The sequence below is a fragment of the Gossypium arboreum genome, chromosome 12 (assembly GCF_025698485.1).
Source record: "Gossypium arboreum isolate Shixiya-1 chromosome 12, ASM2569848v2, whole genome shotgun sequence".
NCBI classification, from domain to species: Eukaryota; Viridiplantae; Streptophyta; class Magnoliopsida; order Malvales; family Malvaceae; genus Gossypium; species Gossypium arboreum.
In genome coordinates this window covers 87237192-87253987 of record NC_069081.1, presented here as the reverse complement: position 1 = coordinate 87253987, position 16796 = coordinate 87237192, and the positions used below count along the sequence as shown (strand labels likewise).

The 16796-nt window shown below is 35.9% G+C and overlaps 1 protein-coding gene across 1 annotated transcript in view; it reads right to left on the bottom strand.

Annotated features, from left to right (window-relative positions):
• LOC108478374 (ras-related protein RABH1b-like) overlaps positions 1-12977 on the bottom strand; it is a 74275-nt gene extending 61298 nt beyond the window's left edge. The window contains exon 1 of the mRNA XM_053022788.1: positions 12974-12977. The gene's annotated coding sequence lies outside the window, so the exon portion shown is untranslated. The remainder of the gene's footprint in view (positions 1-12973) is intronic.
• Positions 12978-16796: the final 3819 nt, after the last annotated feature.

Below are 16796 nucleotides of genomic sequence, written 5' to 3'. Positions count from 1 at the left end.
TTTACATACCACCTTGCCACCACACCACAGGCTCCTTTTGTGATAAAAACGTCTATAATTAACTATAAGACAAATGTGCTAGTGTTCAGATTCACTTAAGAGAAAAACTAAAATAAATTACAAGAGCCAAGACTTGAACCCAGGCTCCCTTTCAACCTTAATGACACTCCAACCACTAGACCACATGCTTCTTTGTGTCATTTATTTAACGCAATAATTTAATAGGCCTACTTCCAAGCATCTAGAGTTTTATTCACTTAAAACCAAAATTTTTGCTAAAGCCCGGGGTTGAACCCAAGACTTTTCCAACTCCTCTCACGACCCTTAACCACTTGAACATACATTTAATTATGTCATTCACTTGCACAACTAAATTCCAATTCGTCTGACACGCGAAGCCCATTTCTTCCAGGCCCAAATTCCGAGGCGTTACAACTACATTGCAAACATTCTGGCCTATTTGGCCGAGTACTGCCGACACTTGAGATAGAGGTGGCCTGGGCTCTAAAGGCCATGTTCTATTGGTTCTTCTTTCTATTAGAAAACCCCATCGAAGTATTTGTTCGGGTATAGAATTCCTTAGACTTCTTAGATGAGGACGGATTTGATTTCCCTATCTGTCTTTTTTTTCAATCTCGCTACACAATAGCTGTATTTCTCCTCTCTTTAACCAATTCTTCTACCTTGCATGCTCTCTCAACGAGCACCACAAATTCTCTTAGCTCTAAAATGCCAACGAATACTCGGATATCCTCATTTAGACCATCCTCAAACCTTTTACACATAGCGGCTTCATTGGATACGCACTCTCGCAAATACTTGCTGAGTTTCACAAATTCAAGTTCATACTCCGTCACAGTCTTACTACATTGCTTCAACTCTAGAAATTCCTTCCTTTTCTGGTCTATGAACCTCTGGCTAATATACTTCTTTCAGAACTCTTCCCGGAAGAATTCCCAAGCTACTCTCTCTTTCGGTACCACTGATACGAGAGTGTTCGACCACTGGTAGGCCGAATCCTGTAGGAGTGACACTGTACACTTCAAGCACTCTTTAGGCATGCACGACAATTCATCAAATACCCTGATGATATTCTCTAACCAAAACTCTACTTTCTCCTGGTCGTTATCTAAGTTAGCCCAGAATTCCTCGGCCCCTTGCTTCCTAATCTTATCTACAGGAGGCTTCTCCTTCTTGATCAAGTCAGTGCCTTGCGGAGATACCGGGGCATATTGAGGAATCGGAGGAGGTGGGGGAGGTGGAGTGTTCAGATTCGCATGAACGAACACCATATACCAAGCATCCATCATTAGGAGGTAGGCTTTTCTAGCCCCTCCGTCTTGGCCCATAGTCACGGGCTCATCTCAACTAGCGTAGTCCCTTCAGCAGGAGCTGGCATGTTACTCTCCACGTCATCCGCCGTAGCTCTATCAGGATCTATTTACTATATGAAAATATAATTTATAATTGTTAGAAGTCGTCATACTGTCAATATACAGTTATGACATGTATAGCTAGACTCGTACTCTCGCTAGGTTAGTCCTAAAACTGACTAAACCATAGCTCTGATACCACTAAATGTAAACCCCATATCGTAACCCATGTCGGAGCGAAATACGAGGTATTACTTAAGTCGATCTCATGTACACAAATGTTCCCCAAGTCACCAAGACTTGGTCCACTTTAGAACTTTTTCAATTTCTACTTTAAACTTCTTATTATGGGCCTACGAGCCCCAAATCTACCATTGTAAATTATTCGGGATCAACCCGGGTCCTTAAACCATCTATAGAAAATTTGACTTTAAAGTAGGGCACACACTCCTGTGGAAGGGCAACACGCCTGTGTGGCCGATTCAACATGGTCGTGTTAATGGCCTTTGTGGCTTACATGGCCTAAGCAATATAAGGACACGCCCGTGTCCTCCACCCATGTGGAATTAATTCTAAATGCACACATAGAGAGGTTTTCACACGGCCTGGCACACGCCGTGTCCCTCATTCATACAGCCATGACACGCCCGTGCCCTAGCCCGTGTGTAAAAACATAGACATTCTATTTCTGACGTCAGCATCCCCAAAATGTCATACGGTCGAGGCACACGACCGTGTGTTAGGCCGTGTCCATCACACGGCTGAGGCACACGGCCATGTCTTTGCCCGTGTGTTTACTATCATGCATACTGACTTGAGATTTTTTTTACTCGTAGGGGACACACGGTCGGACCACACGCCCATAGGGCAGATCGTGCGTCATACACGGCCTAGACACATGCCCATGTGTCTACTCATGTGGACAATATAAGGCTATTTACCAAGCCTATTTGCCACCCTTACTTACACAATCTACATGATAGCAACCACAATCAGCCACAATAGACTACATATCAATTAAGCAATTATTCTTTCATGAGAGTAACTTCATTTACATATATCAAAATGAATATTTGCCATTATTCAAGGCTTAATACAAAATGAAGGGTTTCCAACCCAAGCCAACACATTTGACTAGTTTTCAATGACATAAAAATAGTAAAGTCTAAGCCCTATACATGCCATATTCAAAAATATAAATCAAACTATACCGAATGCTTCGATTGATAGTGTGATCGATATCTCTGACTTCTTTTGGTCCTTGAGTTAAATAGGCGGCATTATAAGAAAATAAAAAAGGAGAGGGAGTAAGCATAAAGCTTAGTAAGTTTCACTTAAATAAATATACAACATAAATTTTCCATTCATCAACAAGTATCATAATACACAAGTGTCATAAGAAAAACTTACTCATCAATAATCATTACACCTCATATAGCATATTTTGAGCTCACATTTCATACGTACCATATAGGTACCTATGCCACTCACAATACGGTTATACTTTTCTTGTTAACTTGAAATCATACTTTCACCGTTGAACCATTTGGGACATTATCGGATACTCATTTAGCCTCAAATATGGGGTCAGATGTCGATGCAATATCCCAGACATGGTCTTACACAAGTTCTAGCATATCTGTGCCGATGCCATGTCCCAGACATAGTCTTACACTGACACATCTCGTAGCCGATGCATGTCCCAGACATGCCTTACACTAGCATTCGTCTCAATGCCGATGCCATGTCCCAGTCATGGCCTTACACTGGCTCTCATAATGTGGCCGATGCATGTCCCAGACATGTCTTACACTAGCTCACACAAGTGACCCAAATGTCATGGCATGAACATCCGATTTATTTCCTAAGGTTTAATCAGAAATTCTACTATCTCTATTCACATCACGTTTTCTCATTTCCACAATCAAGCAATTCATGCTATAATAATTTCAATACAATTCAAACGCATATAATGTAGTTGTATTATTTACATACAACTTACCTCGGATTATAAAATGTGGCGACTAGTCGAATTAGTCGATTTGCTTGGCTTTCTCCCATTCTAGGTTCTGATTCGGTATTTCTTGATATATAATAAAAATGCACTTATTTAGTCAAATTATCAATCTAAGCACCCCATAAGTCATAATTGGGCAAAATGACCAATTTGCCCCTAAACTTTTGCAAAATAACCATTTTACGCCTAAGCCCGAAAATCAATTTTTATCAAATTTCTTCGCATCTTAAGACTATCCGAATCCTTTCTACTCTTATAGCAACTCCAAATTCCCACTTCTTCACACATTTATCATCTATTTTTACAACTTATGCAAAATGGTCCTTTTAGGTGTTTTCATGCTAACACTTTTCACAAAAGTTATTTATAGCACACCCAATACTAACTTTCTTCCATAAAAACTTAGCAAACTTTACAAATCCTTTCATGTAAAAACCCTACACTCTTAATCATTTTGCAAAATAGTACCCTAATTTGAAAGCTCATGCTTCAAGGGTCTAAAAAATGCAAAAATCATCAAGAAAAACTATCAAAATCACTTGTGAGGATTACAAGTTGCTGAAATTTTTAAGCTTTCAAACCCCCTTCAATGGCTGATTTTCGGAGGAGAAAGAAGATGAAAAAGGGATGATATCATCTTTCCTTTCATTACTCCTATTTTAGTCAAAATAAGCCACCTAACCTACCAAATTTTGAAAATTTGACCACCTTTGTCTTCTATGGCTGACCATGCCTCCCTAAAGGGTCTAATTTCCCTTTAAAAACCCTCAATTTAGGTTTCCTAGCTATTTGACACTTTTAGCTATCAATTTAGGACTTTTTCATTTTATGCGATTTAGTCCTTTTTCGCAATTGGGCTCACAAACGTTAAAATTACTTCACTAAAATTTTCATACACTAATATAAACATGCAATGACTCCAAAATAATAATAAAATAATTTATTCAACTCTAAATTTGTGGTCCTAAGACCACTATTTTGACTAGGCCCTAAATCGGGCTGTTACACGTGTAACTCTCTGGCTTGTGCCATACGACCTGCCACACATCTATGTGCTAGGCCGTGTGGTCAATTTAATTTTCACAAAACAGGTGTAGGTTTCACATGGCCAAGACACAAGCCCATGTTCTAGGCCGTGTAGCACACACGGCTAAGACCCAAGCCCGTCTCTCTACTCGTGTGCTCAATTATGAGTATTCTGTTTCTAAATTGTAAAATGCAAGGGACACATGGTCAAACCACATGCCCATGTGCCAGGCCGTGTGTCACACATGGTCAAGACACTGGCCCGTGTGTTTACCCGTGTGGACAAAATAAAGCCATTTCCTAGCTTTATTTCTCACCCAAAGTTTGCCATCAACCTACAATAACACTTGCATATATATAGCAACCAATTCCAAGCATTAAACCAAGCAAACATCATTAACATATATGATATAACATCACCTATTTTCATATAATCAAACTTAACTTTTAGTAAAGGCAGAAGTTTTACTTTAATTCAATCTACCATACCATATACATATATATATTAACATGATATAACCTTATTATAATATACCAAATCAAACATCACTAGCCATACCGATGGCTAGATTACAACCATCCATTTACAAGCCATCATTTCGCCAATTTAGCTTATACAAGCCATTATACCAAAATAAGTTTACTGTTTATACCAAAACGAACTAGTGGATAATGTGATGATGCTCCGACTAATCTCCAACCTTGGGAGCTTTCGAGCACTATAAAACAGAGAAAATAAAACCTAGTAAGCATTTAATGCTTAGTAAGTTTGTATAACAGGAATTAAAATTACCAATCATACTCATTTAAATAAGCATAAAAATATCATGCTTCCAAACAAATTAGCAAATTTGACTAATTACACATGCTCAAATAAACAAGTAAGTTACATAATTCATATATATATATATATATATATATCAAGAAAACATAGATGAGCTCATCATGTTACAAACTTTCAGGAATTTGAAGAACATTCGAGATATAGTTCATTTAATTTCATAGATTCATTTGTCAAAAAAAAATTTTCATAGATTCTCATTTTGGGAAATTTATCCATGGATACTCAGGTAGTACATACAAGGTGTACAAAACTGTAAACTGTCAATTCACAATCAGGGGTACCCATTAAGGCACTTAATTAGGGAGCACACTCTCGAGCCACATATCATGATGCTCAGATGAGCCATGCATCAGGACACTTATCTAGGCTAAACAGGAAACTCATAAGAGTTTTATTCAGGGAGCTCATAGAGCTTAACAGATAACTCCGAAGAGTTAATATCAGGGAGTACTGAATAAGGTAACAGGGAGTTCAAGCAAGCTATGTCAAGAAGCCCATAAGAGCTTATATCAGGACTCTCACGCAGAGCTGCGTTTGTCTCCGCATTATATACTGGATCATAATCGATCAAATGATGTAACAGGATACTCACACAGAGCTACAGTAGTGAGCAACCATGCAGAATCACATTCGATCAGGATGCTCGCAAGAACTATTTATCAGAATGCTCAATAGGTCTTTAACAGGACTGCTCGTCTGAGCTATATTCTGTCTGCAACATATACAGGACCACATGTAATATGGGAAATCACATATATCCATCGAATTTCATTATTCAAACAGAACTTAATACTTTTCGGATATGATTGAACATATAATTATTTCAACTTTTTTAACATTCATATAATTCATACATTCACATACCACATTCAATTCAAGCATATAAATAAACACAATTTGGTTACACGAACTTACCTCGACACTTGTTCGTGTATGAAAATCTATTAATCCGAAACTTTTTCTTTTCCTCAATCTAGCTTCAAATTTGAGTTATATGAATCTATATAAACGAATTTGATAATCAATTTATCACATTTCATATTCAATTGAATTCAATTTACATCCTAGACAAAATTACCATTTTGCCCCTAAACTTTTCATAAATGACAATTTCATCCCTGGGCTCGGAAAATGAATTTCATGCAATTTAATCTTTATTCCAAGCCTAACCAAAATTTTCATATAACATTTAAAGCACATGTATTTCACAAAATTCAGAATTTGTCCACAACTTTTACATCTTTGCAATTCAGTCCCCAAATCATAATTTCATCCAAATTCACTTTGTAAAAGTTGTTTATCTATCAACAGCCTTTCATTTTATGCCATAAATTTCAAAATTTTAGCATATTCATTCATGAAAAAAATTTTATACTTTGATATCTTTGCAAATTAATTCCCAAAATAGATAGATTAAGCTATCCCGATCTCAAAAATATAAAAATTACTAAAAACGGGACAAGAAAATATACCTAATTAAGCTTGATTAGTTTCATTTTTCTCTCCTAGGGTTTCCATATAATTTTGGGATGAAGATGATAATAATATGATGATATTTCTTTTTAAATTATTTATCATCCATTAATTTTTTTGATTCCCAATTTAGTCCTTAGCTTTTTCTAATTTTCCATGGATGAATAACCAAAAATATCTACTAACATTCTTTAATGGTCTAATTACCATATAAGGACCTCAAGTTTTGAATTCCATAGCTATTTGATACATATAACTACTAGAATTCAACTTTTACATTTTATGCAATTTGGTCCTTTCCATAATTAAACACATAATCGATAAAATTTTCTTATTAGAATTTTCATATGACATTCCTATCATAATGTAGGTCATGCAATAATATTAAAATAAATTTTCTTTTCGGCTCAGATTTGTGGTCCCGAAACCACTGTTCCGATTTCACTGAAAATGGGTTGTTACAGTGGTCGCGCTAAATATCCTTAATGGCATGCCATTTATATACTAATGGTTCTTATCTCATCTATTTGGGTTGAAATTTTCACTATTTGAAACAAACATTTAGTTGATAAATGGTATATAGTTTTCCATATTCACAATTCAGTCCTTCTTATTGCAAACATTATACAATTTTTAATTTGATTACACATTTAGTTCTAGTAACTTAATCACTTCATACAACCTTTTTAAAATTTACCTTCCCATATATATAGAAATATCAAGACATAATTTGTCTTCTCTTTAATTTAGTCCTCTTCTACCATCACTATGCAAATGTCAAATTTTATTGTACAATTTAATACTTGAAATCTTCTCATAAACTCTGCATTAATTTTTACTACACATAATATTAATATTTTTAGATTTCAACTATCAATTAACATAATTTATACTTAAACCCTAACTAAAAATGGATAAATTTATAATGACCGCTTTCAATAAAATCGTAATGTAGATTTTGGGACCACAAATTTGACAAGTAAATTATTATTTTTTATTATTTTAATGTATATGGGATGTTAGTAAATTCATATGAAAAATTCGTTAAGAAATTATGATGTTTGAATGATTAATTAAGTAAAAAGGACTAAATCGTAAAAGGTGTAAAAGTAGAGTTCCATTAGTTAAAAGGGTTAAATGGCTATAAAAAATTAAAGTGAATGGACTTATATGGTAATTAGACCATTTCTATAGTTAGTAGGTATTCATACCAAGGTTTTATTGAAATCTTGAATGTTTGTAAAGGGTAAAAAGTTAATTGGTAATTAAAGTTAAAATTAAACTAAGAAAAGATGTCATCTTCCTTAATTCTTTCTTGTTTCAACCAAAATTGACATGGGAGAGGAATATTTGAATTTTCCTAGGGTTAATTCACTTGCATTGTATGATTTTGAGTCCCGTTTTTAATAATTTTTATGTTTTCGAGATCATTGTAGCTTAATCTAGTTAGCATTGAGATTAATTTGTAAAACTATTAAATATTGATGGTTATTAAATTAGTGGTTTTGTATGATTATTGATGTTTAATGATAGATCATGAGTCCTTGTTGAAAAATAAACAAGTTTTGTTAAGTGATTTTTATTGAATTTTAGAATTAGGGATTAAATTGTTAAAGGTATAAATTATAGGGTTTTATTTTGAAAAGGTGATAAATATGAGTAGTTTCAAGGTCCCTTGAATGTTTGATTAGCATGGAATTTGATTGAAATAGTTAGATTTTATGTTATAAGCTTAAAGACTAAATTGTGAAAAGTTAAAATGTTAATGGCAAAATGGTAATTATTCATAAATGTGAAATATGGATTGAATTGAATGCTTGAGATTGATTGAAACATTTAATTTAATATAATTATATATTTAGATCAAGATAAATCTTAATCGGATCTAAATCGAGGAAAGACGAAAATCAAATATTAGCTTGATCATATTTCTACGCTCTAGTCATCAAGGTAAGTCCATACTATTTCAATATGTAATTGAATCTCTACTTGTATTTTCACATTATAGTTATTGATTAAATGCTTATAGTTAATTATTGTATGAATTTTACATACGTGCCCCTATTTGTACTTTGGTACCCCTAAATTGCACGTACATGCCCCTATTTGTACTTTGATACCCCTAAATTGCACATAAATGCCCCTGTTTTCACTTTGGTACCCCTGAATTGCATATACATGCCCCTGTTTTTACTTCGTACTCCTAAATTGCGCATATGTGCCCTTGTTTGTACTTTGGTGCCTCTAAATGCACTTTTGTACCCTGTTTACACTCTGGTAACTTTGAATCGAATAATATATGAATCGTATTCAATTATCGTTAGATTAAATGATATACTATGTCTTTATTAAGCTTTATAAGCCTATTTATTCTTGTGGATTGTTTTGTAGATCGTTGTTGTTGACATTTGGATGGATCAAACTTTCAGCTCTCACTATCAATCAATGTTGGTAGTTCTTGTGTCTCTTAGGGTAGTGGCATGTATATGTCGCTAAATATATGTTTTGGTACAATTTGATACTATACTAAACTATGTTATTAGGTATTTTATCAAGCTTGTAAATTGGTATCTTTTGGTATAATTAGAATGGTATGAAAGTGAACACTTGTGGTATGTTTTGATTTATGGTTGGATTAAGTTGTTATGCAAGGAATGGATCAATGTTGACACGTTTTAGTTTATGATGTTTGGACATAATTGTGGTGTCTATGAATGACACATTGGCTGGTTTATTTTAAGACATTAAAATGGTATGCTTGTATAGTGGTGAATGATGGTTATGTTCATTGAAGCATGTTTAAATGACCAGGTTGGTTAGGTGTGATTTCTTGTGGAATGACAAATATATATATATATATATATATATATATCTTTAGGTATGTTTTAATGCCTTATTAGTGTGCACAAAATTTTCAAATGGTCATGCATGAATTGGTGTAAAAATGGCTTTATTTTGGGCAAATTTCATGTCCACATGGCCTGAGACACGAGTGTGTGACTTAGTCGTGTGTGACACACGGCCTGACGACACGACCGTATGTCCCATGTAGGTTCTTTTGCATGTAAGTTAGACAGTTACACGGCCTAACACATGGCCTGGCATATAGACGTGTAAAGCTATTTCGAGAGTTACACGGCCTAGCACACGGCTGTGTGACCATACTTAGTGAGTTACACAGGTGAGGACACGGCTGTGTGTCCCTAATTTGGTTGTTACACGACCTAAGACACAGGCCTGTGTCTCTGCCGTGTAACCCCTATAGTCAAATTTTTCTAGCTTTTTCTTAAACTTTCCAATGTTTCTAGTTTGGTCTCAATTGTTTCTAAGGTGTTTCTAAGGCCTCGAGGGCTCGATTTAAGGACCATAAATGTTAATGAATGTTTTAAATATGTTTTCGATGATGTATGAAATGTATGTTTTAATGTTTCGTTTGTACGGTAATACTTTGTAATCCTAATCCGGTGACATATACGAGTTAAGGGTATTATATTTAGTGGTATCAAAAGTACGATTTAGCCGATTCTAAGACTAACGTAGCGATATAGAGTTTAGTGTATGCATGCCACATGTACCCCGTGATAGTGTAATGCTTTTAATTTGTTCTAATATTGTATTTTCTTATAGATTCAAGATGTTAGTTGAATCAAACCGAGCTATAGTTAATGAAACTAAAAGTAATGTTCAAGCTTCGATTCCTAAAGCAAGTAATAGTGCATCTATTCCACAATATTTTGTTGATGAGATGAAAAATGTATTCCTTAGAATGATGAACTAGTGGTTCAATGAGTTCAAGCAATCAAATCTTGCAACTTTGCCACCTCTACCCCCTACTGTGCCTCCTTCGGCACCCCTGAATACTCCAAACCCTATGCCTATGATGGTTACCCGAGTATCGGTAGATAAAATTTGAAAATATGTAGCAGGTGAATTCAAAGGTAAAGTGTATGATTGTAACACCCCTTACCCGTTACCGTCGCCGGAACAGGATATAAGGTATTACCAGAACATAACACATACCATTAAACATAATCGAGATATAAATATGTCATCCAATTTGATAGTGCATCGTATAACATATGTCTTGAACAATATTAGCCAACTTTAATGGCTTGTACAAAGTAGCTGGTCGAGTACTGTAACTAATATTTTAAACCTAGACAAATATGACACGTAACAAAATAATTAAGCCTACTATACATGCCATAATTCAAAACGTTTAGTTCAAATACCCTAAAGTATGATAGTGCGGGTAGATCTTCACGATCCTTAACTCCTGAACAAGTCAAGGACACTATAAGACAAAAGAGAGAAACAAAGTAAGCTTATAGCTTAGTAAGTAAGTATGTAAATACTAATTAAAGAATCTAACATGTTTACACAACAATTCAAGTATATCTACTTTAACTTCACTATTCATTCCACTTTGATTAAGCTGTCTCTGCTGCGTCATATTCACTAAATAAATCATAACTCGAGTTACAAAACTCGAAATTCAAATCCGTAAAATTTCCTGAATCTAGACTCATAAAGCTTTCTGCTAATTTTTTCTATAATTTTGGTTCAGCCGATTAGTACAGTTTATTAGTTAAAGTTTCCCGGTTACACAGCTCGACTGATCTGACCTCTGTTCACTACGAATTGAATATCTCTCAGTACACAATTCAAACAACCCTGAAGTCTGTTTCATTTAAAACTAGTCTCAATAAGGAATTTAGGCATGTAAACTATATTTCTTAATTTTCTTTGTACAATTTTTAATGATTTTTCAAAGTTGGAACAGGGGATCACGTATTCATCCTGAGCAAGTCACATACAATTGTAAATATCTCAAAATATAGAATTCCTTTGCTTGCTCTGTTTCTTTTATATGAAAGTAGACTCATTAAGCTTTAATTTTACATTTCATTCAACCTCTAATTATATTCCTCCTATTTTTGGTGATTTTTCAAAATCACGTCACTGATACCATTTAAAACAGTTTTAATGCTAGTTTCACTCTTTCACACATTCTTTATGCTAACCTCATTTTATCTTATATATGTATATACCACAAATCATTTTCACCACATTTCATTCACCATAAGTGTAGGTCCAAACCACAATATCACCACAAAACCATCCCGTTGAACAATTCGGATCAATCCTCGATATTTAATGGTTTCAAAGACACACCCCACCATCATACTTCGCTTAGTTCGGCTCTCTTGTACACATGGTGAACACTTAGTACCACTCATGCGACCCAACCGATTTGTCTCGTAGCTCTCTTGTCTACATGGTGTCCTTCACTTGGAATCACGCATGCGACCTAGCTACATTTATCTTTCACGTAGCTCTCTTGTCTACATGGTGTCCTTCACTTGGAATCACGCATGCGACCTAGCTACATTTATCTTTCACGTAGCTCTCTTGTCTACATGGGATACATCTCGTATCACACATGTGACCTAGCTACTACAGGTGTCTCGTAGCTTTCTTGTACACATGATGTGCACTCAGCATCATACATGTGACCTAGCTACGCCCTCTATTTCATTCGATCTCTCCGAATGTTCAACCGGATCTCTCTCTATATTTATTTCCATTCTTCCAATAGTCGATTTATATTTTAACATCAGCTAGTATGTTTATATAATAGGCTGAAATATAAGAATGTACATGAAATTATTGTAATATTTACATACAAACTTACCTTGGTGCAAAATATGGAAATTTTGCAATTTAGTCCAAAACTTTTTCCTTCCCTGCTCGAGATCAATTCGCGTCTTTCTTGATTATGGAGCTTGAAAATTGAAGAAACCCTAGCTATGGAGAGAGGGAGAATTCGCAGCAACTAAGGAGGATGATGATCAATTTTGTGTTATTTTTCCCATTTTATTTCATTTAATATCCAAATGACCAAAATGCCCTCCTTACTAAACTTTCAAAATTCCTTCCATGTCCTAATTTTGTCCATGAATTTAAAATTGGTCAAATTGCTATTTAAGACCTCCTAATTAATATTCCAAAACAATTTCATACTAAAACTTCCGGGATGTAAATTTTGCAACTTATTCGATTTAGTCCCTATTTTCAATTTAAGCACTTTAGGCATAGAATTTCATCACGAAATTTTCACACAATCATGCAATCATATCATAAACCCCAAAATAATTAAAAACAATTATTTCTATCTCGGATTTATGGTCACGAAACCACTATTCCGATTAGGCCCTAATTCGGGTTGTCACAATTCTCCCCCCCTTTTGAGATTTTCGTCCTCGAAAATCTTACCGGTAAAGAGGTTTGGGTACTGTTTCCTCATAGCTTCTTCAGGTTCCCACGTAGCCTCTTCTATCCCATGTCTGTGCCACAATACTTTCACTAAAGCTATACTTTTATTTCTTAACTGTTTAACCTCTCGAGCCAAAATCTTTATTGGTTCCTCCTCATAGGTCATATCCGATCGAATCTCAATTTCTGTTGGAGAAATCACATGTGAAGGATCAGAACGATAACGTCACAACATTGATACATGAAACACGTTATGAATTCTTTCTAACTCTGCCGGTAAGGCCAACCGATATGCCATGGTCCAATTCTCTCAAGAATCTCAGACGCCCAATAAAACGCGGACTCAACTTGCCTTTCCGACTAAATCTCGAATCTTTTTCCATGGTGACACCTTCAAGAACACTTTATCACCCACCGAAATTCAATCTCTTTTCTTTTTAAATCGATATGACTTTTGTCGATCCAAGCGACTTTTAAGCAATTCAATTACTTTTATTTTCTCTTCGGTTTCTTTAACTAGATCAACTCCATGAATCTGCTTCTCACTAAGCTCGGTCCAATACAAAGGAGTCCGACACTTACGACCATACAAGGCTTCAGACGGTGCCATTTGTATACTTGATTGATAACTGTTATTGTAGGCAAACTCAATCAAAGATAGATATTTCTCCCAACTACCTCCAAATTCTAAAACACAAAGATCTAAGCATATCTTCGAGTACCGGATTACTCTTTCTGCTTGACCATCTGTTTGTGGATGAAATGCGGTACTAAAGTTCAATTTTGTACCCAAAGCTTCTTGTAACTTTTTCCAAAATCTCGAGGTAAATCTTGGATCTCTATCGATATTATAGATATAGGTACTCGTGCAACTTCACAATTTCACAATATATAATTCGCTAATTTATCAAGTGAGTAATCAGACGCATCGGTATAAAGTGGGTGACTTTGTTAATCTATCAACCACTACCCAAACAAAGATCCTTCTTTTTAGGAGTTAAAGGCAAACCGGTTACAAAATCCATGGTAATCTTGTCCCATTTCCACTCGGGCACCATTACCGGTTGAAGTAATCTCAAGGCACTTGATGTTCACTTTTACTTGTTGATGATCAAACACTTGGTTACAAATTCGAAATGTCCTTTTCATACCGCCACCAATATGACTTCTTTAAATCATTATACATTTTTGTGCTACCAGATGAACCGATAAAATGACCATTGTGCGCCTCATGTAATATTTTCTCAATCAATTTATCGTTTTCGCACACATATCCTGTCTCAAACATCAAACAATCATCCGGTCCAACTCGAAAATCTGAGTCGTAACTCGATTCGCATTGAGTTCTCTTGATCCGCAACTCACTATCATTCTTTTGAGCATCACAAATCAACTGGAGAAATAACGGTTTAGCTCTCATCTCTGCTAAGATTGACCCATCATCAGACAATGCTAACCCCGTGTTCATGGCTCTCAAAGTAAAAAGAAATTTTCGCTCAAGGCGCCAAGAACTACATTTGCTTTTCCGGATGATAATCAATCACTAGATCATAATCCTTTAATAATTCAAGCCATCTTCGCTGTCGCAGATTCAGATCCTTTTGATTCATCAAGTACTTTAAACTTTTGTGATCAGTAAAAATTCGGCATTTTTCACCGTACAAATAATGTCGCCAAATCTTCAAGGCAAAAACAACAATGACGGCCCAAATCATGTGTAGGATAGTTCTTCTCATGCGGTTTTAACTGCCTCAAGCATAAGCTACCACTTTACCCTCTTGCATCAACACACATCCAAGGCCCATCAATGATGCATCACTATAAATTACGAACTCCTTCCCGACTCAGTCAGTACTAAAATTGGTGCTTCATCAATCGTGCTTTCAACTTTTCAAAACTTTGTTGACATTTATCAGTCCATTCAAACTTAACATTCTTTTGCAACAACTTAGTCATAGGAGAGGCAATCATCGAAAATCCTTCAACAAAACGTCTATAATACCCGGCTAAGCCTAAAAGCTTCTAACCTCGGATACATTCTTGGCGGTTTCCAATCAACGATCGCAGAAATCTTACTTGGATCCACCCAATACCATCACCGAGACTATATGCCCCAAAAATCCGACTTCACGGCCGTAACTCACTTTTACTAAACTTGGCAAACAGTTTCTTTTCTCTCAAGATTTGCAATATAGTTCTCAAGTGTTCGGCATGTTCAGACTCATCTCGAGAATAAATTAAAATGTCATCTATAAACACTACTACAAACTTATCCAAATATGGCGGAAGATCCGATTCATTAAGTCCATAAATATAGTGGAGCATTTGTTGTCGAAAGGCATCACAAGAAACTCATAATGTCCATACCTTGTCCTAAAGGCGCTTTAAGACATCGACTCCTTAACTCTCATTGGTAGTAACCGGACCTCAAATCAATCTTTGAAAACACTGTGGCCCCTTTAACCGATCGAATAAATCATCAATCCTCGGCAATGGGTACTTGTTCTTTATAGTCACCTTATTGTCGACGGTAATCAATGCAAAGTCTCATTGAACCATCCTTCTTCTTACTGAATAATACAGAGCACCCAGGAGAGAAACTCGGTCTCACAAATCCCTTGTCCGTTAACTCCTGCAATCGAGCCTTCAATTCTTTTAATTCAATGAGCCATTCTATATGGAGCAATCGAAATCGGTGCGGTGCGGTAACAAATCAATAGCAAAATCTATCTCTATTTCGGAGGCAACCTGCAATTCCTCCGAAATACATCCGAAACTCACGGACTATCTAAGACGATTCAAATTTCGGTTGGGGCAACTCAATATTCATTACATAAGCGGATAAGCTTCACACCCTTTTCTCATGTATTTCGTGCAGACATGTGCGAAATCACCATAGGCAATTTATTTGATTCATCTGTTTCAACCCACGAATTTCTCCATTTTCACATTTCAACTCTAGTGTCTTTTGTTTACAATCTACCTTAGCATCATACAATGTTAACCGGTCCATTCCCAAGATAACGTCAAACTCACCAAATGGTAACAACATCAAGTTGGCAAAAAAACAGTGACCTTGAATTATTAATGGGCAATTCTTGCAAACCTTGTTAACTAGCACATATTGGCCTAAGGGTTCGACACTTTAATCGTAAACTCAAGAATTCAACAGCAACTTTTATTGGATACTAAATTCATGCAAATATAGGAATGAGTGGACCCGGATCAATCAATGCAATAACAATAGTATCATAGAGAGAAAATGTACCAAGAATGACATCGGAGATGATGCATCTTCTCGGCACGTATAGCATAAGCTCTAGCAGGTGCTCTAGCTTCCGATCTTGCCGTTAAATCTTTCATCACGCTTTTACTACTAGTCCCACCTCCAAGATTTCTCAGTGGTCTACCTCTACTAGCGGTGGTATTCTGCTCTAGCACTCAAATCTTTCTTCTTTAATTTTCTCCGGACAATCTCTAATAAAATGCTCACGAGAACCTTTTGAAACAAGCTCGCTTTCGGTCCCCAACACTCACCATAATGTTGCTCGCCGCATTGTCGACACTCGGGCTTTCTAGGTCGCACATTACCCACACTTGCCATCAAGTAGCTTGAGCTTTAGACCCGAATATGCTCTACCACGATCTCGTGTGAATCCCCAATTGAAACTGTCATTCGAGGGTTTGTCTCTTTGGACCTCTTTGGTTGAGATTGAAATGGCTTGCTTATCTGTCTTTTTCGACGTCTCGGGCCTCAATAGCGACTTTTCTTCTTTCTTTGTTCAAT